The 26463-nt window shown below is 43.6% G+C and overlaps 1 protein-coding gene across 50 annotated transcripts in view; it reads left to right on the forward strand.

Annotated features, from left to right (window-relative positions):
* The window catches only part of EPB41L3 (erythrocyte membrane protein band 4.1 like 3), a 191296-nt gene that overhangs the window by 97510 nt on the left and 67323 nt on the right, over positions 1-26463 (forward strand). The window lies entirely within an intron of this gene.

A 26463-nucleotide genomic window follows, 5' to 3' on the forward strand; every position in this document is an offset into this window, starting at 1 on the left:
TCCAGAACTCTGGAAAATTACTCAGACCCAGTTTCTAAGTACAAAATTATTTCCAAAGTCTCTAATGGGATCAAATTACTGCATATACTTATAAAGTCCCCAAAATGTTACAATCAAGAGGGAAATGTGATTGTCTCGAGAAAAAGAAATTTCTAATACTTTCCCTGGTAGGAAAAACATTTTTTTGGAGGCCTTAAAAATCCAGTTTTCTTTAATATTCTGGCTGTGAGCTATCATTGAAATGAATTTTACCTTTTCTCTTTGCATGACTTATGGCCAAGTGGTTAATTGGAACAGAGCTGTAGATTTCTGTACACAGAAATGGTAGGGTAATTGGAACCGTGAATGTCCTTTTCGTGCTTAGAGGATGAGTAATTTGGAACATGCACATGGTGGTGGGTCTTGCAGCTTCCGTGAGTTTGCTCCTCTGAAAACAAAAATGCCTCTGAGAGAAGGGGCAGTCGGGTGACCTTCTTCAGAGATGTTTGGCAAGACCAAGTTCACAAATGAGAGCAACGCAGGCTGTCAAGAGCAGTGGAGATGGGTGCTTGGTGAGTGTCTGAGAACACTGGCAGGGCGTGGACGCAGGCTGCAGGAACGGGTCTGCTATGCAGGTTTAACACGGTCGTTCAAAGAGCTGTTCTTCCACCTCAAGCCCCTGCCGTTGGTCCTAGGGGACACCGAACATCCCTCTGTGCCAGCCCCACCCACCGCATGCCTCTGCCAGCCCCCTCTTCTGCTGGTCGTGCGTCTGTGTGTGGTCATGCATTTGGGGTCCTCTTTTCTCAGGACACAGCCAGCAGCAAGGCCACGTGATTCGCCACGTTACAAGTTCCCTCATCTCTGCTTTCTCTGCCTACAACCTCCGTTATCATTTCTTACGTTTTGTGTGATTCACTCATGCACCAGTGCTTTTCTTGGAACAGAAGATTCAGATCCGTTTCACGTTGATGTCATTTAGGATGTGAGTGGGGTTGGGTTACTAAATTATTACAGATTGCAGGAACATAGAAAAGATATTTTTTGAAAATAGGCTCTTAGATCAAAAGTGATTTAGTCTATCATGTATTAATTTAGAGGATTTCATCATTCTATAACCTGACAAATATTGGTGGGTTGATTTAGGGAGTAAAGTGTGTGTTTCAAGGACCCCACCTAAGGCTTGTCATGCACAGACCCATGTCTTGCATTTTGCTGGCCTTGATTTGGGCTAATTTCTTAGCCCAGAGTGTTCAGTTATTGATGGAGATGTTTCTTCTGAAAATGGAGAGATACAGTAATGTATCCCTACCCAGGTTTTACTGTGCTGCTTAAAGCTCTTCTGTAACCTTGGGTACGATTGAATTTTTCCACTGTGGATTCATCTTCTGGAAAAATTGATCTAGGTCAGCAAAAGCTTTTATCCTTAACTTTGAGGCGAGGCTTTCTACTGATTGTATGTATATAGTGAAAGAAATAGGGTTTCCTGACAGTCCTCTAGTCACAGCTCTCAGAAAACTCCAGAAGAAAACTGATAGTGTTTCGTGTTGGGAGAATAAATACCTCAGGGCTGACTGAGGATGCGTCATGCTGCTCATTTTGCTAAACTTAATTTCTGCCCCGTGCTCCGAATCCATTCCAGCTAATCTATTTTTCAGTATAGCATTTTTATTTTCTAATTAACTTTGGGTACCATTTGGTGTTACTTTTAATGTCACCGCGAACATTTTGAGTGGCGCAGCGATGTTCGTCAGCCATTCTCCTTTGCAATGAAATATTTTTACGAATTTGATATTTTCTTAAGAGCACCAGTTTCCTGGGACACACGAATCCTCACCAGCAGAATATAAATCGGTGACATGGTTCTTAAGGTGGCTGTGTGGTGCTTCTTGAAAAAGCAAATTCAAAGTGCCTCTTGTTTTTAAGATTAAAACTATGGGAAGTAAAGCTTTGCTGGCAAGGGTCACAGGATCTACTAGGTAAACAGATTGAAAACCTTGGTTCTAGGGAAGTTGTCCTTTAGCTGTCACTCTGGTCTAAACTGAGTTGTGGAGCTCCCACTGGAGCGCTGAGATGAAGGTTAGCTCCCCAGCTAGGCACAGTGGGTTAGGATCTGGCATTGCTGCCGATGCCGTGTAGGTCACAAGTATGGCTCGAACATGATCCCTGCTCCCTGGCCTGGTGACTCCATATGCCGCAGGGCGGCCAAAAAAGAAAATAAATACATAAAATAAGCTGCGTTGTTATCCACGTTTTGGGGTGAAGGCACATAGGCACACACCTGAACAAGTTTTCCAAGTGCTAAGAGCTTTCAAAGGGAATAACAGCCCCTGTGTCAGAATCCAGGTTTCTTCCGAAGCGGCCGTGGTGAACACGGAAGCTAAGTAGCAAGATAGCATTTAACAGGAAAGGAGATAAAGCTTTATTTTTAAAGGTCAAGTGAAAAATAGAAATGGGTTTGGAGCTGGGGCAGCGGATTTATAACAGTTGGGGTCAAACTCATCTTTGGCTTTAAGTTGATGACAAACCCAGCGGGAAGCAGCAGTGCGGTGTGGCTGTCAGGCAGGTTCTTGCTCACAGGGGGCGCCCATCAGGTGCAGTGTCTGGTTTGTGGAAGGTGGGAAGGCTCCAGTTTGTATAATTCACACGTCCAAGGCTCACTCCCCAACCACCAGACTGGGGTGTGGGGACGCAGGGGTGAAAAACGACTTGTCTGTGTGTAGCCCGTGTGATTTCGAGGAATTTCTTAAACTTTCTGAGCCTCATTTTCCTAACAGAAAAAGGGAGAGTGAAATAAGGCATTATTGAGAAGATTAAAGCACATAATTTATTTGACACTCTCTGGGATATAGCAGATTCTTGATAAACGGTAGCTGTTTAAGATAATAAGAATAATGAACTTGGACTTGAGTCTGATCAGCAGAGAGTTAGAGGATGCTGAGTGGTTTGAAACCTTCCCAAGAGGACTGATTCAAGAAATAGGATGTGTGGAATATGGAAAAAATAAGATGTGGAGGAGACAGGGCGGCTCCTTCCAGTTATCTGGAAAGATTGTAAATGAATGTTAGAACATTTTGGGTCAATGTAGAGAAGGTAAAACTAAGGTAGAAGTTACAGGAAGTGAGATGTTAAATGAGCAGAAAAAGAAAGTGTTAAATGGGAGTTCCCATCGTGGCGCAGTGGTTAATGAATCCGACTAGGAACCATGAGGTTGCGGGTTCGATCCCTGCCGTTGCTGAGTGGGTTAACGATCTGGCGTTGCCCTGAACTGTGGTGTAGGTTTCAGACGCGGCTCAGATCCTGCGTTGCTGTGGCTCTGGCATAGGCTGGTAGCTATAGCTCCGATTCGACCCCTAGCCTGGGAACCACCATATGCCACAGGAGCGGCCCAAGAAATGGCAAAAAGACAAAAAAAAGAAAGTGTTAAATGATTGCTGTCAAGTGGAGTTCCCGGGGTGACTCTGTGGGTGACGAACCCAACTAGTATCTGTGAGGACATGGGTTCGACCCCTGACCTCACTCAGTGGATCAGGCATCCGGCGTTGCCGTAAGCTGTGGTGTAGGTCGCAAACTCGGCTTGGATCCCACATTGCTGTGGCTGTGCTGTAGGCCGGCAGCTGCAGCTCCAATTCAGCCCCTAGCCTGGGAACTTCCATATTCCACATGTGCAGCACTAAAAAAAAAAAAAAAAAAAAAAAAAAAAAAAAAAAAACCAATAAAATAATACAAATGATTGCCATCAACCTCTCAGTGATGTGCACTCTGCCATGAGGATTCCAGCAGAAAGCATAGATGCATCTCAGACCTGAACGCTCCCTATGCCCCTCCTGCTCTGAGACTCAACAGAGAGAAGAGGCAGCTCTGAACTGATGAAGCCAGACTCACCTCCCCAGCTCCTCTTACCATCACGTGCACTTGTAGGTGCATGAAGAACAGAATGCAGGAAACAGTCATGGGAATAATTTTGTTTTGCATTGAATAAAGCATCAGAAAGACATTTAATTTTAATTAAATCTCTATGCCTAGATGTTTTCCCTTTGGCTTATTTAATGCCTTCGTTATTTTGCCATCAAAATCAGCAAGTCTCAGCTCTGCCGTTACTTTAGCATGAGAAATTATAGTTGCCTACAAAGGACCCCCGCCAACACACACATACACACCCCTTGGAAGAGAACAGCCTAGTTCTCTTTCCTTTTGAAAATACGAGGTAGCCTCTCCCCTGGCCCAGAAGTGCTACAGGGACCCAGGAGAGTAAGAGGGAGAGGCCTCTGCTCCCTGGGGGCAATGACTGAACACCTATTAAGTCCTCAATTCCCACCCCCAGGTTTTGTGCTGAATTTTTCGAATTTCCCTCCAGCAATAGGCTTGGTGTATTGTAGCAATCAGTGATTTTACACTTGAGAGACCTTTTCCTCAATCGTTTTTCAAACTCGTAGTCTTGATTATTAGTATTAATGTAAAAACATCTTATAATGAGTAAAGTATAAGAAAAAAACCTTAAGTAGTTTGAGCCTCCCCCCTCCCCCACCCCATCGAAATTGCTAATACTACTGTTTCCTTCTTGTTCCTTTCACTGAACCATTAAGGAACACAAGAAACTTGTGGCCAGTTTGTCATCATTGTTGCTATTTCTTTTCATTTTATCTTTTTGCCATTTCTAGGGCCGCTCCCTCGGCATATGGAGGTTCCCAGGCTAGAGGTCCAATCGGAGCTTTAGCTTCTGGCCTACACCACAGCCACAGCAACGCGGGATCCGAGCCGAGTCTGCAACCTATACCACAGCTCTCGGCAATGCCGGATCCTTAACCCACTGAGTGAGGGCAGGGATCGAACCCGCAACCTCATGGTTCCTAGTCGGATTCGTTAATCACTGAGGCACAACAGAAACTCTGATTGTTGCTATCTCTTGAACATGCGTTTTAAAAGAGAAAATAGACAGAAAATATCCCTTTCACAGGCAATAGATGAATTTATTTGAGTCCCGTGCCTTCTGGGTTCTTGGACTCATCTGAGTGCGATTAGCCTACAGTGAATTACCTGATGACCATCCATTTAGAAATGTTTCCTCTTATTCTCATCCAGTCTGATTTTGTTTTAGGATAACAGTTCAGATCTGATTTGAAATTGGAGTCCCTATTTCATAATATAGATGTGCTGTTGCACATAGTTACCTTTTAAGCCATTTTCAGGGGTAGTTTGATTAGTTCTCCACTAGAAGCCTGACAGGTAGAGGATTCTGGAGCATTATTGCCAAAGCGGGGGAGGTGGACCTTTCCAGAGTTTCTCTGAGGCGGGGACCTGGGCTTATACCCCGGAGCCCCACATGTTGCAGATTCACCAGCAAGTGAAACTGAGTGCTTCGGAGCCCCACGTGCATCCACTCGGGGCCAGAACTCCAAGGGAAGATGCCCCTGGCTTAGCCACGCTGGAGAGGCATTTGAATTCAGACTGGGGCAGATCCAAAAGCTGCTTCACTGCAGCAGTGAAATCTTAAAAGCCTGCCCACCACACCCCCAGGCTCGGCCTTTGCAGAGACCTGCTGGCTGATGGGCTCCAAGGCTGAGTCCTATTCAGGGTCCCCAGGCCGGAATCCAGTCACCACCGTAAACCCTGGAGTTTACTCCAACAGGCACTTCTTGCTGCCATTCAGAGAGGCTTCCAAGGAACCAGAGAGGATAAGAGAATTTATCACAGTCAAATCTAAATGTGCTTGGTCAGGAAAGGACTGTTTAAAAGATTTCCAAATGCCCTGTTTTGCCCTTGAGTCAGTTAATTTTCCAAACCATGCTTCTGTTTCATGTATTCCCTCCAGTGGGATTTGGCTGGAAAAAAAAAACGAATTCAGTGTCTGAATTTCCCAGCTCTGGAGGATACATGATTAAAATGCCTTGTAATCTCTTTAGAAGTTCTTGACTGGACAGCACATAGAATTGCCGTAATTCAGGAAGTTGAATAGAGCACCTCTCGCCTTTCATGGATTACAAGAACTCGTAGTTGTACAAAAGTAAAAATAGGAATTTTTTTCAAACCAGTAAAAGTCTTGTTGATTCAGAAACTGAAAAGGCAGAGCTTTTGATTCTGCGTAATCATGAAAATTCCAATTTAACCTCTCAGTGGGTCTCTGCTCAACTGTGTGTCTTGCCGCATGAAGCCACCTGCCGCAGGCTGCAGCCAGTGACCTGTTCTAGCAGTGGTAGCTTTCCTGCCTGGAGATCAGTGCCCCCGGGGGACTCGAGACCGTGGACGGGCTTTAATTAAGTCAGGTTCCTTGCGCGATGACTCTCTGGTACAACCATGGAAACAGGGACACATGAGGACCGTGACCGCGCACCTTCTTACTTCCCTCACCTGGTCAGCGCTCAGTCTTCCCAGGGCGTTCAGATTTGGCTTCGTTAAGATTTAAGAAAAACAGACTCTTTTGCTAAAATTGTTCAATCTTTTCTCTTTGGTTTTCATGTTCAAAAAGTAGCAAACCAGTAGACCCTCATGAGTGTAGGCATGGTCTAGTGAACACTGTTAACAATATGGAGGTTAAAAACAAGAAATAAAACCAGTAAAACCTTTTGGCATATCACCAGGCAAAACCCCTATACTGTGGGTTGTGTTTTGAAAGCTGAGTAAATTTGAACTTGAGTACCTCCGCGCATCGGGGTGATTGTATGTCAGAGATAACAATCCTTTTCAGATTCTTTTCCCTTAGCATTATTACAAACGAATAATATGTGCTGTGTGCGTGTGTAACTGAATCACTCTCCTATTGACCTGAAACAAGAAAACATTGTATATCAATTATACTTCAGTTTAAAAAAAAAAGAAGAAGGTCTTCTTTTCTCCCTGGGGATTTTTTTTGCATTCACTCCCGACTGACACCTGATGTCAAGGCCTGATGGGAGATTTGTTTCCCACATGTTTACATTCTAACAGCTGGTGCCGAAACCCTAGGTTTGCTTTTTCACTTTGCTGTTCCCCTACCTCTTCACTCTCTCATCGTGTGTTTGCACCACTTTGGGCGCTGATTTGATCAAATGAACATCCACGCCCCGAGTTCAGGTACAGGAGCTCTGTAAGCCAAGCGTGTGTGTATGTGTGTGTGGCCGTCCCTGCCCCGGCCAGCAGTGTCTTACTTACCCTTGTGCTTCGTATAGCACAGTGGCTGACGTTTACGTTTACATAGTAGGTGTGCAGTTTCTATTCTGTGAAGAAAGTGATCTTCCAGGCTTAAGAAGAGTCCAGGTTTCCTCACCCTTATCATCCTGTGATTAAAGTGTCAGGTTATACTTGATATTTTTATGTCTAATTGACTCGCTTGCAATTTGCCTTCTTCGGAATCTTCCCAACGTGACCTCTGAGAGTTTTCACACGTGCTCTATAAACAAATCTTTTCAATTCCTCTACTCTGTCTGTGGCCTTAGGAAATGATGGGTCAGCCACTGATACCTGCCCATGGGCTCATGGGGAGGGTCCTTCCCTTTCTCTCTCTCTCTTTTTCTCTCTCATGGCTGCCTCTCCAGAAATAGGTCCCCTAAGCACCTGGGTTTAGGCTTAAGTTGAGGTTTGGGGAAAGCGCATGTAAAACAAAGAATATGGGTTAGTGTATAGAAATGCAACAGGTTTCTGTATGTTAATTTTGTATGTTGCAACTTGACTGAATTCATTGATGAGCTCTCATAGTTTCTGGTGGTGTCATTAAGATTTTCTGTGTGTTGCATCCTATCACCCACAAACTGACAGTTTTATTTTTTTAATTTGGACTCTTTTTATATCTTTTCTTCTCTGATTGCTGTGGTTAGGACTTAGAAAACTATGTTGAATGAAAGTGATGAGAGTGGGCGTCCTTGTCTTGTTCCTGATCTTGGGGTTTGGGGAGAGGAAGAATACCTATTACTCCAAGTCCTCTTCTTAGAGGTGACAGAGTGAAACCTTGCTCCTGAGTCCTCATCAGCATCATCCTGTTGGCACATGCTTGGTGCCAGCTCACGCCCACTCCTGGTCAGCCCTAGCACCAGAAGCAAAGGTAATTCTTCCATACTTTAGTCCAAAGCGCTCCTCATTTCCCAGCTTGGTGGATGGCAGACAATCCCTTATATAGCAGCCACAGCCCCCCCTTCACATAGGGTTAAGCTGGCCCAGGTCCCAGAACAGGACAGTCTGTACCAGTGTGCTTTTTCAGCCTCCTTCCTAGACATAGACCTTTATTACAGCTTCCAAAAATCTCTTACGGTATTGTCTCCACCAGGCATCTCATTAAAATCTTTGTGTTTTCCAGAAGACATTGATCAATTTGTCTTGAAGGGCCTGCAACAGTTTTTAACAAGGGAGTGCATCATTGAGTTTTAATTGTGATTTTTTCTTCATGCATCTTCTTTTTTTTCTGGTTTACGACAATTCTAGTCCCTAGAACTAACACCATCCAGTGTGCAAAAGATGCTGAGAGGTTTTCCTAATTTTGCTGAGGCTTTGATATAGTATTTCTTGAGGACCTGCTATGTTCCAGGCACTGAAAACCAAATGAGACAAAGACTTTAAGCTTCGATGGGGCATTGTCCTCCTGATAGAGTCACAGTTTTAGACCTGGAAGGGACATCAGAGGGAAATTTGTCTCCTGCTTCATTTCATGAGGAAGAAAAAGGCCCAGAGCAGTTGAGGGCGCACAGCCTGGAAAGTGCTGGCAAGGGCTAGAGCCCAGATCTGCCCTCTGCTCCAGAGCACTCTTGATGGAGGCATGAAAATGTCCAAAGTCTGTAGCAGAAGAAGGAAGAAACTGAAATACAATATTTACCACCAGCATGGACTTGTGAAATCATAGGAAGAAAAGAGGAAAAGAAGGAGGAAGCTCTGCTTTTCAAAGGATTGAATAATCATTCAATTCTTAAATCATCTATTTTGAATTCTGTAAGCTTTGACATCACATTGATCAGTTTTTCTAAATTTAGTGATTAAGCTTTCACATTATACTTTATATTCTTATATTAGTTGTGCATGTAGTTTTGGGGTTAGAAGAAGGAAACAAGGCCACCCCAGCCCCTTGCTCTGTTCACCTTATCTTCTTTCCTTCTTTTTCCTTCCTCCCCATCTCCTTCCCACCCCTCTGCTGGTGGCTTGACTCTGGCCTGAAGGGGATTAATTAGGAGATTAATTAGACCTCTCTGGAAACAAAAGGTTGTGATTTTGAGCAGATCTTATCCAAGAGATAGGTTCCATGGAAAGGATGTCTCTTCTCAAGACTTCTTAAACCTGATTTCTCAAAGTGATCACCAAGGCCTTGCTTTTGCCTGCACCATCATGAAATAAGATACTTTGTGAGACACACACAACTCAGTGTTCACAGCAGCAGTATTCACAGTAGCCAAGGCATGGAAACAACCTAAGTGTCCATCAACAGAAGAATGGATTAAGAAGATATGGTGCACACATACAATGGAATATTATGCAGCCATAAAAAATGAAATGCCATTTGCAATAATATGATGGACCTAGAGATTATCATGCAAAGTAAAGTCAGAGAAAGGCAGATACCACATGATATCACTTAGATGTGGAATCTAGTAGAAATTATATAAACAAACTTAATTACAAAATAGAAATAGACTCACAGACATAGAAAATAGATTTATGGTTACCAGAGGGGAAAGGCGGGGGAAGGGATAAATTAAGAGTTTGAGATTAACAGATACACAGTTCTGTATATAAAATAGATCAACAAGGTCCCACTGTATAGCACAGGGAACTATATTCAATATCCTTTCAAAATGGAAAAGAATCTGAAAAAGAATGGATGTAGGATGTATGTATAACCAATTCACTTTGCTGTACACCTGAAACTGACACAGCATTGTAAATCCACTACTATACTTCAATTAAAAAAAAAAAAAAAAAAGATACTCTGTGAAGAGTGGAACTTGGAAACAACTTTTTTTTTATCTTGACCAAGAAGGGGAAACAGCTGGAGAGGTGTCATGCAGAAGCACTTCAGAGTGGAGTAGGGAACGGAGTTCCAGCCTCGACTCAGCTCTTGGCCTTGAGGTAGAATGACTTGAAGCACCTGGTACAGGTACCACACTGTCCTGCTCAGAGTGGAGAGGTGACTCTCAACCAGGACCCTGGCCATCCCTCTGGAGAGAAATAGTTTTCACCACACAGTGATTTTCCCTCTCCCCCCAATTTTCCAGACCAATTGCCAGTTCATTTCATAATTACAGCATTTCCCCCATGAAAGACAGGTTATAATTTTCAAGATTATAGCTCATCTCCCCTTAGTTAGCATTTAAATTGATGCTTTTCTTTTCACGGACGACATCTTGGCCCTGGAGAAAGTTTAGGAAGAAGGCTATTTGGTCTCAGCCACAAAATTAGAACATCTTTTCATAGTTTCTTTAACGATGGATTGATCACCTCTGGAATTTGATAGCACCTTTTTGTTGCTCAATTTCAGAGGCAGGTTCTTTGACCTTGTCTCCAAATTTCGAGGCCAATAAATAGCACCTGTGACCTCTTTGAATACAGAGCCAAAGTCTGGTAGACTCACAGGTCCTAGGGTTGGAGGAGAGCATAAACTCTAGTTCATCCCACAAAACGTGTACACACACATTCCAACAAAATACCCAGGGAGGTTCAGGAAGCCTGGAGGACAGTATGATGTTGAAGGCCTGTTAGATGGACAAATAGCTACAAAGAACCAGCTTGCATGGGGCTTACAGCATCCACACACCGGTTGACCTGGTCTTAAAGGGAAGTGTACACAGTCGGGCAGCAGTTAGTTTCAGGATTTGGCTGCCATGTACGCTTTATGCTCCAGTGTCTGATTGACATGAGAAAAGAGGTGAAAACAGAGCTCTTCGTTTGAAAAATGTAGTAACTTAAAAGGACATATTAAATGCATTCATGAATGCCTTTTGTGGTTATACTCTTCCTATGATTGTGTTTTTATAGCAAAGGAAAAAGGGGAAACTGTCACAGCAGTACTGCAGTCCAGTATGGTTTGCTGGTTGGCGGGTAATAATAATAATTCGGTAGTAGATGGGGAAGTTGATGGTGAAATACAGAGACGAGCTCTGCTAAAATGTTGCCTAGTGAAATTGAATAGCTTCCTTTCCTGCTTTTTTTGTTAGTATCACATATGTCATGGCTAATATTTACTGGCAGTAAATAAATTACTCTAGCTAGTTTAGGCACTAATTTCAAGACGAATAGGGTGTTTAGCTTTAAATGCAAGCTCCTTTGGGGCTATCCGTACGTGACAAAGGTTTTAATCATTCTTGCCAAGACTTTATATTTTGATGTTTTCTCATTCTCTCCAATATTCTGTATCTGAAGACATGCTCAGAGTATCAGTAATTGCTCCAGTAAACAGAGGACCACGTAAAACTTCTAAATTAATTTAAAAATTGGATTCAGCTTTGTCAAATTTTAACTTTCTTAGACAGCTGGGGGCTTGTGTTAAGGCACTTGCCCTGTCATTTTTGCTGCACGACTCAAACTATTAGGGTCCATTCAAGACTGAATGGTGGAAGTGTTGAACTCGCATTTTACTTTGAATCCCTTCAAAGTCTTTACATGAAAAGGCCCACTCATACCTGGGCTTTTAAAAATGTGTTTATGAAACTCATAAAGTGTAGGTGTCCTAACCATTGAATATCTATCAAAGTATCACTCGGCAGATCTGACTAGAGAGCTGTTGTGCAGTGGAATGATTTGTCTCAATTGACTTGCTAAAGAATTGAGTTTTGAGCCTAAGAATTTCAACTGTGGGAGGCAGCGTGTGATAGTGCCATCAGCCTGGGTGGCATCTTGGTTTGCCATTTGTAAGTTATTCATCCCCTGAAGTGTTTCCTCATCCTTGGGTGGTTGTGAGAGGAGGAGAGTGGATGGTCAGCATTTACAGGTGCCAGGAGTCCCGTTGGACCTGCAGTAGCTCGTTGATTGGAAAAGGTCCCTAATCTTAAAGCATTAGGCGTATCCTTCTGGGCCGTGTCTGTAAGAATAGGAACAAAACACTCTGTCTAGAGAGTAGTGGGCTTTTAACATAAAAATGGAATCATTAGCTTCATGCTGTTTAGAGATTTGCTTTGATCCTTCAGTGGGTAAACAGGCGAGTGAACTGGGTTAGAATCCGGAAGTAGAATAGTATTTAGCACTGTAAAGAAATGAGCTATCAAGCTCCACAAAGACATGGTGGAACCTTAAATGCATGTTAATAAGTGGAAGAAGCTAATCTGAAAAGGCTGCATGCTGTGTGATTCCAACTACTGTGTGATATTCTGGGAGAAGCAAAATTATGCAGACAGTAAAAAGATGAGTGGTGACCAGGAGTTGGGTGGGAAGAGGGAGGAAGAGATGGGAGAGCGCAGAGGGTGTTTCAGGCAGGGAAAACACTCTGTCTGGTGCTCTGGTGATGTTGTTATACGTTTGTCCAAATCCACAGCATGTGCAACAGCAAGAGGGAACCGTAATGCAATTAGGAACTTAGGGTGTGTTATGCTGGGTCAGTGGTCAGTTCAGTGATGGTAATAAATGTGCCGTCTGGTGGGGGTGTTGATGATGGGAAGGCTGAGCACGTGTGTTTCTGTGAGGAGGGGCATATGAGGGAACTCTGTACCCTCCCTTTGGTTTTGCTGTGAACCTAAAGCTGCTCTAAAAATGTTAAGTCTTAACAAACCCGCAGGATCATAGCCTCCACAGTATTTAGAGATTTGCTCTTGTATCACCTAACAATATATTAGAAAGTGGAAAGTACTTTCTTTTTTTTTTTTTTTTTTTTTTAACAGCTGCACCTGTGACATATGGCAGTTCCCAGGCCAGGGGTTGAATTGGAGCCACAGCAACACCAGATCCTTAACCCACTGAGTGAGGCCTGGGATCAAACCCACATCCTCATGGATACTAGTCAGGTTCTTAACCCACTGAGCCACAACAGGAAGTCCTGGAGAGTATTTCTTAAGTCTGAGAAAGTGAATTTCATCTTGACTTTGCACTTCTAGATTGGTTCCATTCAGCCTGGAGAGAATATTACCAGTGTTTCTGTATCAGCTAATCATTAATCTGGCAGTTTGGGAAATGCTGAATGATCTTATGAAATAGGAACAGGAAGTAACTATGCTTGGGTTTAAGGATTGCTTGGTAGGATCGAAGAAGCTGACCTTGAAAACAGGAAATTTGCACTTCTCATGCTGCCTGGCTTGAACTTGCTGAGATTGGTCAGAAGATACAGCTGAAGGTCTGTTGTGGTTGTGTCAGAAATCAGAGGTGTTTAACAAGCCTGAATATGTTCTGGAGACAATTATACACACTGCATTTCTGGCTTTCCGTGCTCACTCTTCTGAGCCGACTCCCATTTTATGGTGAGTGAGGAGGCAGTGGTCCTTGGCTTCGGTAATTTAATGAACTCCTCGGGGTGTGTAGGAGAGTCTGCTAGACAAGGGGTTGACAAACTTGCCTCCCTTTTCCTTTTTGCTTAATCCCTTCAGAAGTCCCTTCACGTTCTTTCTCCTTCCACTAAGCCTTGACTTAACTGTATGTTCCAGTTTCTTCCATAGAAACTCTGAGTAGTATATTTGAAGAGGCTTCTATACTATTTGGTTTTATGTTAGATGTCTTGCAAAATAATGCAGGTCATCCTCTATTTTTCCTTCTGTTGCAAAAAGATGGGGATTTGTTTGCCTCTTAGCATCTGAGGAGTTCTGTGATGCACTGGGTTTCACTAAAACAACTAGGGATACAATAGGAACGAGTTAGAAATCTACTCAACTCACTTCCATTTCATGCTGAGATGGATCCTCTGCTCTGGGAGAGAATTTTCTTGACTGAAGAAATTGGGAGTGGCTATTTGAGGCACATTTCCCGGATTCTTCTTCCTCCTTTAGGATCTAGGTTTATGTTTTGGGGTTTTTTTGGTGGATTTTTTTGGTGTTTTTTTAGGGCCACACCCCCAGCAGTTGGAAGCTCCCGGGCTAGGGTCCAGCAGGAGCTGTAGCTACCAGCCCACACCACAACAACACAGGATCTGAGCCTCATCTGCAACCTACACCACAGCTCACAACAATGCCAGATCCTTAACCCACTGAGCAAGGCCAGGGATCGAACCCGAGTCTTCAAGGATACTAGTTGGGTTTGTTAACCACTGAGCCACAATGGGAACTCCTAGGATCTAGGTTTTGAAATAGGGCTGATGTATAAAAGCCTGACCCCAGGTCTTTAGCTGGCTATTAATCCTTCCTTCTGAGCAAAGACTCCTCACCAGTGGTTCATGCTATTCGGAAGGGTGAGTACATGTCTAGCTGCTCTTTGGCAGATAGGTATTAATTATTAGAACATGCTGACTGACTTTTCCTGCAGTGATATTTAAGTCAAGTGGCAGTCACTTATTTTATTTATCTTTTAATATATGTATTCCACTACATTTGTGTGGATTGATTTTATGTAACATACAGATACAACTATCATTAGCTAATATCTCTTAGAAAAATACACTTAAGGCAAGATTGTTTATTAATAGTACTGAACGTCAGTTCAGATTTCAGAAAGCCTTCTTGGTGATAATTTCTTTTTCTGGAGAAGGACAGTGTCTTGTCAGACCTAATAAGATCATCATTAATTTTTTTTCTTTGTAATGTTGTCAACAAAGAGCTTATACTAGGAGGATGAGAAGTGTCATCTCTGGAGTTCCCCCTGTGGCGAAAGGTATCTCTGCAGTGCCAGGACGCAGGTTCAATCCCCGGCCCAGCACAGTGGGTTGAAGGATCTGGTATTGCAGCAGCTGTGACTTAGGTTGCAACTGCAGCTCGGATATGATCCCTGCCCTGGGAACCTCCATATGCTGTGGGATGGCCAAAAAAGAAAAAGAAGTTTCATCTTTGCCATTTCCTTATTGTTTACATGTGCTTACATGATTCATATTTTTTCCCCAAAATCACTTAATTTTTTATTTTATGGATGTATAGTTGATTAATTATTAAGAATTTTCATATTCTTTTCTGATATGGTTTATCACAAGATTTTTTAAAAATTTTATTGGAGTATAGTTGACTTATAGTGTTGTATTAGTTTCGGGTGCACAGCAAAGTGAATCCGTTATACACACACACATACGTGTCCATTCTTTTTTCCCATCTATGTTATTACAGAATATTGAGTATATCTCCCCATACTGTACAGTAGGTCCTTGTTAATTATCTCTTTTCTACTTAGTAGTGGGTATGTGTTAATCCCACCCCCCTAATTTATCCCTCCCCCCATGGTTTCCACTTTAGTAACTGTAAGTTTGATTTCAAAATCTCTGAGTTGGTTTCAGTTTTATAAATAAATTCCTTTGTATAGCTTGTATTAGATGCCACATATAAATGATATCATATGATATTTGTCTTTTAAATTTTGAGAATACTTCTCATTACAGTCAGGATATTTACATAATTCTCTTTAGAATTTGAGTAGATAAGGAGATGTGTAAAGCAAGCACGGAGAAGAAGATGAGGGAGCAGATGAGGCTGGAAAGGAAGGGCAATGTCCCATTAGGACGGATGGGTTTGGCTTGCTACCAAGGTTGGGTATTGTTTGCATGTATCTGTTTTCTGTTGCTGTGTAACAAATTACCATAGACTTAGAGACATTTAAAACAACACATATTTATCATCTCACATTTCTCGGCCAGTCCTCCCCTCTGAGTCTTACAGAGCAGAAATCATACTATTCACTGATCACATCTTTATCTGGAGACTGGATGAGGGAAAGATCCATCATCATGCCTCTCAGTGCTATTGGTAGAATAGCTTCTTCCTGGTTGTAGGACTGAGGTCCCCACTGTCCTGCTGTCTGTTAGCCAGGATCATTCAAGGCCACCAGCTTCACTCTCTGGTCTGTGAGCCCCCCCCCCACCTTCTGTCTCAGCATCAAAGAACCTCTCTTGCCTTAGATCCCTCCACCTTAGAGTCTCTCTGCCCATCCCCTTCTGTTGCCAGGTGGAGAAAAGGGGCTCACGTTTAATGGCTCAGGTGATGAGGTTGGCCCTGCCCAGGTTACCTCCCATCTTGAGGTCAGCTGTACCAGCAAACATAACCTAACTAACCATTAGAGTGGAATCCACTGTATCCAGTACTCTATCCATACAAGGCGTTTGCCCCAGGAGATGGGAAATCACAGCAGGTAATAGGGCCCTCCAGAGGGGCTTTACTCAGGAGAGCCATTTGGCCAGTTGTGATTTTAAAGTGTATTTCTGCGAAGTCGTAACTGAAGAACAGGAATCTTGAAACAAGGATGCTGTTTGGCTGCATGGCATCGAGCCAAACGGGAGACGCTTGGGGACCAGAAACCAAGGCGGTGGAAGTGGGACAGAGGGAAGAGAGTGGACCTTAAAGAATGAGCCTAAAAGTGAGCAGACTTGATTAATCAGATGTGTGGGGACGGATACAGGTGGTGGTAAAAGACAGTCCCTGATGGTGATGTCCAGACTTCTGGATTGAGGGACTGTAAGACAGTTAGTGAATCTAATTTAAACCTGTTGCATTTGCAGTGTCTGAAATATGAAAGTATCATCTGCTATCGCGTGGAGTATCATTTGGCACTTGGAAGAGCGGTCAGGCTGGTGGGCTTTGTGGGAGCCCTTATATTTACACTAATTCACATGTAGGAGTGAATGAGATTCCGTAGATGATCCATGAATGAGGGGGAGGGCGGGGCAGTAACAACAGAGCTCTGGGGACACTGGGGAGCATTGACCCTTTAAGTTGGGGCTGGGGAGGACTTCGTCCAGTCCCCCCCAACCCTTCCCTCAGATGCTTCCATACACCCAGCCCCTGCCCCTCTTGGGCATCCTCCAGCTTGTGAACTGGATGGGCCTGACCGCACAGGGACATCACAGTGGAGAAAATGGTCGAGAGGGTCACCTTCAAACAGGTCAAATTCTGCATAGAGAAGCATTCCCTGTGTCACTTCTAAATGCCATTGAGGCTCAGCACTACTCAGACGGGGCCAGAGCTGTCCTGGGGACCAGCCACTGAGAAGTAATCACGTATTGTCACTCATTGTGACCGATTCTCCCTCCATTCCATTGCCAACTCTCATTTTATTTTATTTGTTTTTGTTGCCATACCCTTGGCATATGGAAGTTCCTGGGCCAGAGATCAAATTAGAGCTGCGGCGGCAGGTCTATGCCACAGCAACACTGGATCCGAGCTGCATCTGCGACCTACGCTGCAGTTCGTGGCAATGCCACTGAGCAAAGCCAGGGATTAAACCCACATCCTCACGGAGACAACATCAGGTCCTTAGCCCACTGAGCCACAACGGGAACTTCCCTATTTCTCCTTTTATTTCTTTAATTTGGCTTTTCGCTCTTTTGTACCTTAGAATTTCAGTTACACAAAGTGATAAGAACCACAGCATTACATTTTCTATACGGAATGACTGATCCTCTTGCTCAGAACAAATTCAGACTATTAGGACTAGGTTCGCATTAGCATATTGAGCAATTGTGATCTTTAAGGTACCATGACTATGAAGGGAGGGGGGTGTTATCTAGAAAGTTCTCTTATATTTTTAAAATTTCGAATGAGAATAATACAACCCCATGCCTATCCAGTTCGGGGCTGTGGTCCTGCCCTGCCGTTCCCTCAGGAAGTACCACCCGCCTTCCCCATCCGGTCTGTCCCCCCCACCACCTCCTGGTCCAAGGCAGAAGGGCATCTAGGGTTTGGGTCTCTTTTCCTCTTCAGCTTTGTAGACGGTGTTGACCAACCAGTGCACTGGAAGCTTTTTATTTGTCTCTTCTAGAAGAGGTCATGGATTCCAGGTTGCAGGCTCTTTTTGTTGGAACACATCACATTTCCATCAAGAACATTTGTTTTCTATAACTTGGTGTGATTTCCCTAGTCAGACGGCTATTGTGGATATTTTATTTCTGGAGTAATAGAATCTATGTCTTCCTCTTGCTTCCCCTGCCAAGACTGATGTATTTTGTTAGTGTTGCCTAGTGACTGTTTCCTGCAGCCTGAGTCCAGGATGTCTCTACAAATGGCAGATTAAAATGGCCAGATTAGAGATTAATTCATGAAATGCTTTAATCAGGACGGACGGGGGGAAGGCTTCTTCTTGTCAACACACATGACATCTCTCTTTGCCATGTCACACATGGGTTCAGTGTGACAGACGGCTGTGTGGAACTGTTATGTCCGTGTAGCGTCATATTCTAATAAGGGTGAAAGAAAATCCGATCTGAAGTCCTCTTTATGCTCAGGAGTAAACCCCATCCTCCCCACTGCTCCTTTGGAGGGGTGAGTGATGATTTGCAGATGTACAGCCCGCACAAGGAACTGGTTCCTAGGATGGAGTTTGGGAAACTGGAAGGAATAAAGAGACTTGTTATTTCTGATGGATGCCATGGTGACGGCAAGGGAAGTCACGGCAGAACCTCCACGTGCTTTAGGGAAATGGCACTAGACTGAACTTGGAAAAGCACGTGGGATGGTTTTGCACGATTGCCCCAAGCTAAGTTCTTCAGTTCATGCCTCCAGTTAATCCTTTAAAAAAAAATTAAAAAATAAGTACTATCTGGAGCGTCATGACTTTCAGAGCTTCCTTAATAGTACGAGGCAAGAATTTGTCATCACAGGGAAAAAAAGCCACCAAAATCGTAAAGGTACTTTGTTTCCAAAGTACATCTTATTTTAACTCGAGGCTTCTCTTATTTAAACCCCCACCGTGTTCTAACAAGGATTTAAGGTGTTTTACGGAAAACACCTAACTGGAGAAGAAAATAGTTAGTGGACAAAAAGCAAGAGGAAATGAGAGGAAGAAGTGAGGAAGAGATGAAGCCATAAAACCCGTGTTCTGAGCGCTCTCAGAGACATGGAGGAGGAAACCTTGCCTGGCCATGTCCACACCATAAAAACACCCCAGTTGTTCCCGAGAAGTATGTTTTGATTATTTCAAAGTGTCCCCTGCATCTCAGGGCCGGCGTCTTCCGGGAGGGTTCCTGTGTAGCTGTCAGAAAAATCTCAATGGTTGTCGCTTCTATCAGGCAAACTTTTCATAAGCACCAAGTCAGGGTTTGCCCATTTGACATAAATGCGCCCCCTTAGGTATCCGAGGTGTGCAGCTTGTTATGTCGCCGCTTTGGTGGAGAACTGACTGTATTTTTTAACAGCAGGACTAGGGATGCTCTTGACATCTTCTCAGAAGAGGTGAGGGCTTGACAGGCTCGTTCACAGAGAGCGCATCATCTGCCTTCTTAGGGACATGGCCCAGAAGTGCCCTCAGGCGAGGTTAAAGCAGCACCTGTGACCTTTGCGTCCAGGCCAGTATAGAGACGAAGGATACCCAGGACCCCTCGCCCTACTTGATAAAGTACTTTAATTTTCCCCATGTTCTTGAAGTTAATCTCAAAGCTAAATGCATGCCTATGTGTGTGAATGAGTTCATTTTCTTTTATAGGATTATTAACTGTATTAATGTTAAATGTCGTGACTGCTGCAGAAATCCCGGCTTCAGTTTTGGAAAGGTTTTCAGGTGCCAGATCAGTTGCACACTTAACAGTTAACCCTCCAGTCTGCCCCTGACGTGTTGCTCTCTCTGTCTTCCTGTAGTTAGACGGAGGAGAGAGAGCAACCTTCCTGCCTACCCAAGCATTTTTAAAAGAGAATCCAGGACACATCCCTGTCCTGTGTGTGGAGCTGCTCTGCACACTCATCAGAGACAGGCCTCCTAAGCAGGGTGAAGCCTCAGGGCCTCTGCTGCCCACGAGTTTAGGCTGATCCTATGAAGTTTACTCCTGAACGGTTCTTAAAAACCATGGCCCCACTGTAGGTTTGCTGTTTCGCCGGGAGAGTAGAGTGTGTATGAGACGAAAATGATGGTCTGAAGCCTCACCTCAAGACCACTTGCCCTTTGGGAGAAGTTGACAAATTTATCAGGAGTTGACCCGCACCATTTGAGGTGGAATTTTAAAAACGAGCTCCCTGGTGGCCTAGCAGTTAAGGATCCAGCATTGTCACTGCTGTGGCTCGGGTCACTGTTGTGCTGTGGGTTCAGTCCTGGCTCAGGAACTTCCACGTGCTGCAAGCTCGGCTGAAAAAACCAAATCAAAACAAACAAAAACGAATAGGTCTTCCATGTGTGGAAATGAAGTATTGTCGTCTTCCAAAAATTAGGGAAAACAACATCAGTGCTCTAGATCTGGCCAGGGCAGTTTATACCCACCTGGTAGAAAAATATAAATAAGTTGGTCCCCAACAAATTTCAAGACTGACAGGAGTTTTTGAAGAGGTTTGAAATAGTAAATCAACCCCAGATGCATTTATTTAGCTTCATTTTATTTCCTATTGCAAGAAACAATATTTTTGCTCTCTGCTGGGCACAGTGGTACGTGCTGGGAATCCAGCCATGAGTGCAAACTGCATACCTGGGAGGCCAGCGTTAATGTTACTCAGATCACAGCACAAACTCCCCGCCCTGCCATGTGCAGTTGCAAGAGCTGTGAAAATATGTTCTCTGGGACCTGGTCCTGGGGGCCAGGGTGGGATCCTGTGCAGGGACGATTGAGATGAAGGGTAGGTGGGTGGGACATTCCAGGATGTGACGATGGCTCGTGCAGACTTTGTCTGGCAGGAGGAAGGCTGTGTGACGGCACTAGGCGCCTGGAGACACTGTGCTGAGGGCTGGAGAGGCAGCGCCCCTCCTACCGTCAGGGACTCTGTGCACCTGCCCACTCCTAAATCAGATGGCCAGATTCTGGTCTTCCCACATGCATTTAGTCTCCCAAAGATTTTTTAATGTAAAAATAGAGGTTAAAATAAATTTGAGAGAGTTCCTGTTGTGGCCCAGCAGTAATGAACTCAACCAGCGTCCATGAGGACAAGGGTTCCATCCCTGGCCTCGCTCAGTGAGTTAAGAATCCAGCATTGCCATGAGCTGTGGTGTAGGTTGCAGATGCAGCTTAGATCTGGTATTGCTGTGGTTGTGATATATAGGCTGGCAGCTGCAGCTCCGATTAGACCCCTTGCCTGGAAACTTCTTTGTGTCACACGTACAGCCTGAAAAAGACAATAATAATAAATTTGATAGAATCTCTGGGGTGACCTTTCAGCATCCTAGATGCAGGGAACTTGCTGTTGCCCAGGCACGACTGGCCTGTAGAGAAGGGAGGCGGCAGCACCTGGGTCCCAAGAATGTCTGAAAACTCCTCAGCCCCAGACTCCCAAGTTCAGTCCTGAGGACCCATATGATCCAGGGAAGACCACAGCATTCTTGTGAGCATGAGAACAAGCAGAATAATCTCAACAAATGTGTCCTGTTTTACCTTTTGCCCAAATAGAATGGATTTAACTTTTCTGTCAATAAAAGCACATGATCATTTGTTAGGGCAAAAGGCTATCCCTACTTTTAAAAACAGTGTGTCAAAATTCCCATCAGTGGCTCAACTAGTATCCATGAGGATGTCGGTTCGATCCCTGGCCTTGCTCAGGCGGTTAAGGATCTGGCGTTACTATGAGCTGTGGTATAAGTCACAGATGCAGCTCAGATTCTGCGTAGCAGCTGCAGCTCCAATTTGACCCCTAGCCTGGGAACCTCCACATGCCGCAGGTGTGGCCCTGAAAAGCAAAAACAAACAAACAAAAAAAAGTATTGTCTTTCTTGATTCAGTTTGCCTGTCATTTCAGTTTTTCTGTAATTGTTATTTACTGCCAGATGCTAATGCAATTCATGCTTTAAAAAAAAAAAAAATGTTAGCCACAAAACTCAAAGAAATCACCATCTTAGATTCAGCCATCAACGGAGACTAACAGTCTCGTGAGAGCATGAGCTCCCAGAATAGCTGCACTGAGGGGACCTCATGCTGCTCCAGCTTCTGACATGAGGAGATGGCCTGTCTGTTCTAGAATGAGGCCCCGCTTCTTTGAAGGGCTGATCATCCTCCACCCACCCCTGCTCCCAGGCCCGGGAACTGATGGGCAAAGAGGATTAGTGCTGCCTTTTCAGGATTTCGAGCTCAGGGGCATTAAACTAGGGTGCCCTGTTAGAGGGGGATGGGGAGGCTCCAAAACCAATCCAGACGTGTTGACCCCGACGTACCCCAAGTGGTCCACATGGGACCTTGGGTGTGTCAGACAAAGCCAGAGGACGTTTACGTAGAAGCAAAGTGTGTATGGTTGAAAAGACTTCCTCCCCCATCCACTGGGTTTTCAATTCTAATGAAAATATGCTGTCCTTTAAGTATAAGCAAGACCGATCCTAAGTGTCATTGCAAGTGTGATCACCTATCCTGTCTTTTAAGAGACATTTTTTTATATTTCATTATAGGTCTTTCATAGATTATGCAGTTAGTTTAAAACCTCACATTTCCCTGGGAAAATGATATAATTACATTTTTCAATTACATGAGTAGTTTACATAACATCCCTGAAATCCTTCCTCTGCCTGCTTATACACAGCCTTGTCCTATTAATGGACCTATACAGTTGCTGGAAAGGACACTGGTTCACTTAGACCCTATTGATTTAAAGCACTGACTATTATTGTTTTGCTCATCAGTGCCTTATAGAATTGAAACGTGACCGTTCTGTGAATTCATTCTCGTTAACTTGATATTATAGAAAGTTGTGCTTTCACTGTCAACATTTTCATTGCCTACAGCTCTTTATTTGACCAAGTAAATTATAAATCACAATTTGGGTTTTTGTTTGATTTCTTTCTGTCTCCCCCCCCCCCAAGAATTGCCTTGAAAAGAGATGAAGCACTTTCTCTCCCAGGGAAAAAACATCTCAGAGTTCCCCGTCCTTTTGCATTAGACACTGTGGTTATTTTACATGATTCACGTTTAAGCCTGTCTCTTTCAAACCTTCCTCTTCCTAAAGCTGCCTTTTCTGCATTCATTCTGCATACATTGGCTTACTGACCTGAATCCTTAGCAGATTAACACCAGGAAATGTTGTCTGACAGTCGGCAGCCAGCCTCTCAAAAAGCAAGCCCCGTGTTTTTGCTGGCCAAGGAGGAGCATGCTTACCTGGCAGACTGTCATCTAACGCAGTACCCTTCTCTGAGCACAAGAGTCGGATTTCAAATAGAGGCTGAAATAGCTACAACAAATGAAGGTAGAAGCAGATGGTGGCTAAAAGTAAAAAGCCCTCTTTTTAAAAAAGATGGAAGGGGATGTTCCCTAGTGGCTCAGCGGGTTAAGGATTCGGTGCTGTCACTGCTGTGGCACTGGTTCGATCCCTGGCCCAGGAATTTCCACATGCCATGGGCACAGCCCCCAAAAAACCCAAAAACAAAGTGAAATTGAAAAGGTAGAGGAGTTTCACGTACAGGAGGGGATTCTTGTGTAAGTGCTAAAGGTATTTGTGAAGAGAAGCTGTCAAACCAAAGTGGATTCTACTCCATTTGAACCCCCACTTCTTATCTTAGCTGCGCTACACGCCATCGCTATCTTAATATGTAACTATCAGGTTGTGGCCTAGGACATATCAAAACGTGCCAGTATACTCAATACATGTTAAAAACCATTTTCTGTGTGTTTGCAAATGATAATTAAATGTACCTTTAGTTTACTGATAGTAATACTATTTTCAACCATTACCCTCTTTGACCTGTAAAATGAGATTTGTGAGATTTGTTTTTCACAGGAGAAATGGGATGATTTCACGACAGATAAAAGAGGCTTCAATAGTATTTTAGCCTCAGAGTTCCCATTGTGGCTCAGTGGGTTAAGAACCCAACTAGTATCCATGAGGATGCAGGTTCTATCCCTGGCCCCACCTAGTGGGATAAAGATCTGCAGATGCAGGTTGGAAGTCCCAAAATATCCATTTTAATTATAAATATAATACTAGATGAATTCTAACCGCTATAGACCGTTGAGACCTGGAAATAAATGACTGTTTTGTTTAAAAACTTAGCAAGCCCAGGAAGGAGTTCCTTAGTCATATTTTAGTAGACACTCCAGATCTTCATTGCAAACTTCGCTAAGTTTGAGACAGGGGCAGAATTATCACTCATGAACTTTTTCATGTTTAAAAGAACTTTTGTGGTTTTCTGAAAAGCTGATTGTGAATTTAAAGAAGGAACTAGCAAAGTATGTAACTTCTAGCTAGAAAAGATTCTGTGCCTCTCCTGTCAACCTTTTGTGAATACGCACGTGCTCTGCCTCATTTTCTTCATGATCGTGCAGCTTCAGATAAATAACTGCAGCCCGTCTTCTAAGGTGAAAAGATTATACTTGACTTTACAAATTTCTCTAATTTCAGCTTTTAGCCTTTCCTCGGGCTGATGCATAGCTTTGTGAGACCGAGAGAAAAAAACAAATTCTATTAAAGTCTGGTGCTAAGGTTTCAGACAGTTTGTGCTTCCTGCTCACATAGGCGTTGTTTTAATCAAGACATGACTCCTCGTCCAGGTCAGCTGTCAGTCAAGAGCTTCTTTACCCATTTTCCCCTGGGTTCAGGGTCCTGTGTTTGCTCCGCCCAGGTACCTCCCCAACCTGATAGGGAAGATGTGAATGCTTCTGCTGGTTCACAAAAGAGGAAATCAAGACATTTATTAACCTACCTGGGGCATTTTCCAGTAAGGTAGCAGGTGCTTGAGTAAAAGTCTGTGTTTTAGCTTTACCAAGAGAAAATGCCATGCCTTTAAAAAATATTTAACAAGCTCCAAAACCCATTTCTGTTTTGTATATTCTGTTCACAGCTTTAAATGAAAGTTCATTGGTTGGTTTGTTTCATAGTTTGGCGGTTTATCTTTGTCATTTGTATTATTTCATTTTAACAGTTGGCTGATTTATCATTTCCTGAGAACCTAACATTCCTTAAGAAAATTTGTTGAAAAGGATGTCTTAAGATTTTAAGCATGTGTGTGTATGTAATTAAAGCTTATCATAATGCAGCAATGTGTATTGGTACAAGGGGCCTAAAAGAAATTAGTGTGGGCCTAAACTAAATCTGAAAAGGTTACACATTTCCTCAAAAAAAAATCAGCAATTGCTTTAAAGTCCTACTGTTTAAGAATCTTTAAGTTATAAACTTTTTTTTTTTTTTTGTCTTTTTAGGGCCACACCCACGGCATATGGAGGTTTCCAGGCTAGGGGTCAAATAAAAGCTACAGCTGCCAGCCTCCACCACAGCCACAGCAACTTGGGATCCGAGCTGCGTCTGTGGCCTACACCACAGCTAATGGCAACACCAAATCCTTAACCCAGTAAGCAAGGCCAGGGATCAAAACCACAACCTCGTGGTTCTTAGTGGGATTCCTTTCCACTATGCCATCTTATAAACTTAATTTTTAAGTGTACCTTCCAACCATGCTTGCAAAGGGGATCTTAAAAACATGCAAAGGCCTCGGGTCCAATCTTAGAAATTCTGATTTATTTGACATGAGCTGGGTTCCTGGACATAGGCACATTTTACATGCTTCTAGGATCCACACTGAAAGCCACTAGTTTAGGAGTTCCTGTCGTGGCTCAGTGGTTTATGAATCCGACTAGGAACCATGAGGTTGCGGGTTCGATCCCTTGTCTTGCTCAGTGGGTTAAGGATCCAGCGTTGCCATGAGCTGTGGTGTAGGTCACAGTTGCGGCTCAGTTCTGGCATTGCTGTGGCTCTGGCATAGGCTGGCGGCTACAGCTCCGTTTAGACCCCTAGCCTGGGAACCTCCAGATGCCGGGGGTGCAGCCCTAAAAAGACAAAAAGACCAAAAAAAGAAAAAAAGAAAGCTACTGGTTTAAAATATTGCTTCTACAATATTGGTTATGATATACTAGTGTGACAAATTTTATGTAAAGTTTCATCATGTTGCCTTTTTAATCTCTTAGTGACCAAAATGAGGCTTCATAAAAAATAAATATAGGAGACAGTATGCTGCCAAGCATGTCTCTCTAGTTAGGATATAAAATGAGGGCCCGGAGAGACAGCTATGATGTAAGGCAGGATAAGGAAAGGGCTATAAAGTGCCATCATGTCCAGAGGAGAGAGAAACCACATCTGGCTCAAGGACAAGAATTGCTTCAACAAAGTAGCTCTGGAGAAGCATCATGAAGGATGAGAGTTGACAGGCAAAAGGCAAGGCAGGGCCCTTGGGGACATGTAGAGCATCAGTATGGGTAACACTGTAATGGACTGAAACACAGCAAACCTGGTCTCGTCCATGAGTTCACAGTAATAATGTAACACAGAAATTCTAATGGGTGACTTTTGGGTGATGCTAGAGAGCCACGTCGTTATCTTGAAACTGGATAAAGGAAAAGGTATGAGCACTGATCCTGGCTTCCATCATCAAACCGTGTGGCCAGATAAATAATTTTGACAAAAAAGCAGTATCTCTTCACAGACATACTCCAGCTAACGAGTGGGAGAGGCATGATTAGGATTAGAATGTTCCCATCTTTCCACCTCAGATGAGTGAGTGTAGAACAGTGATCATTAGTGACCACTAATACCACAGTAAAGGCAAGCATCACTCCATGATGAAGTTACACAGCATCGTTGACGGAAGGCAGTTGAACAAGGATCT

The sequence above is a fragment of the Sus scrofa genome, chromosome 6 (genome assembly GCF_054392235.1).
Source record: "Sus scrofa isolate SSC_HxYL_T2T_F1_AM1 chromosome 6, Sscrofa_HxYL_maternal_Yorkshire_Landrace_v2.0, whole genome shotgun sequence".
Lineage (NCBI taxonomy): Eukaryota > Metazoa > Chordata > Mammalia > Artiodactyla > Suidae > Sus > Sus scrofa.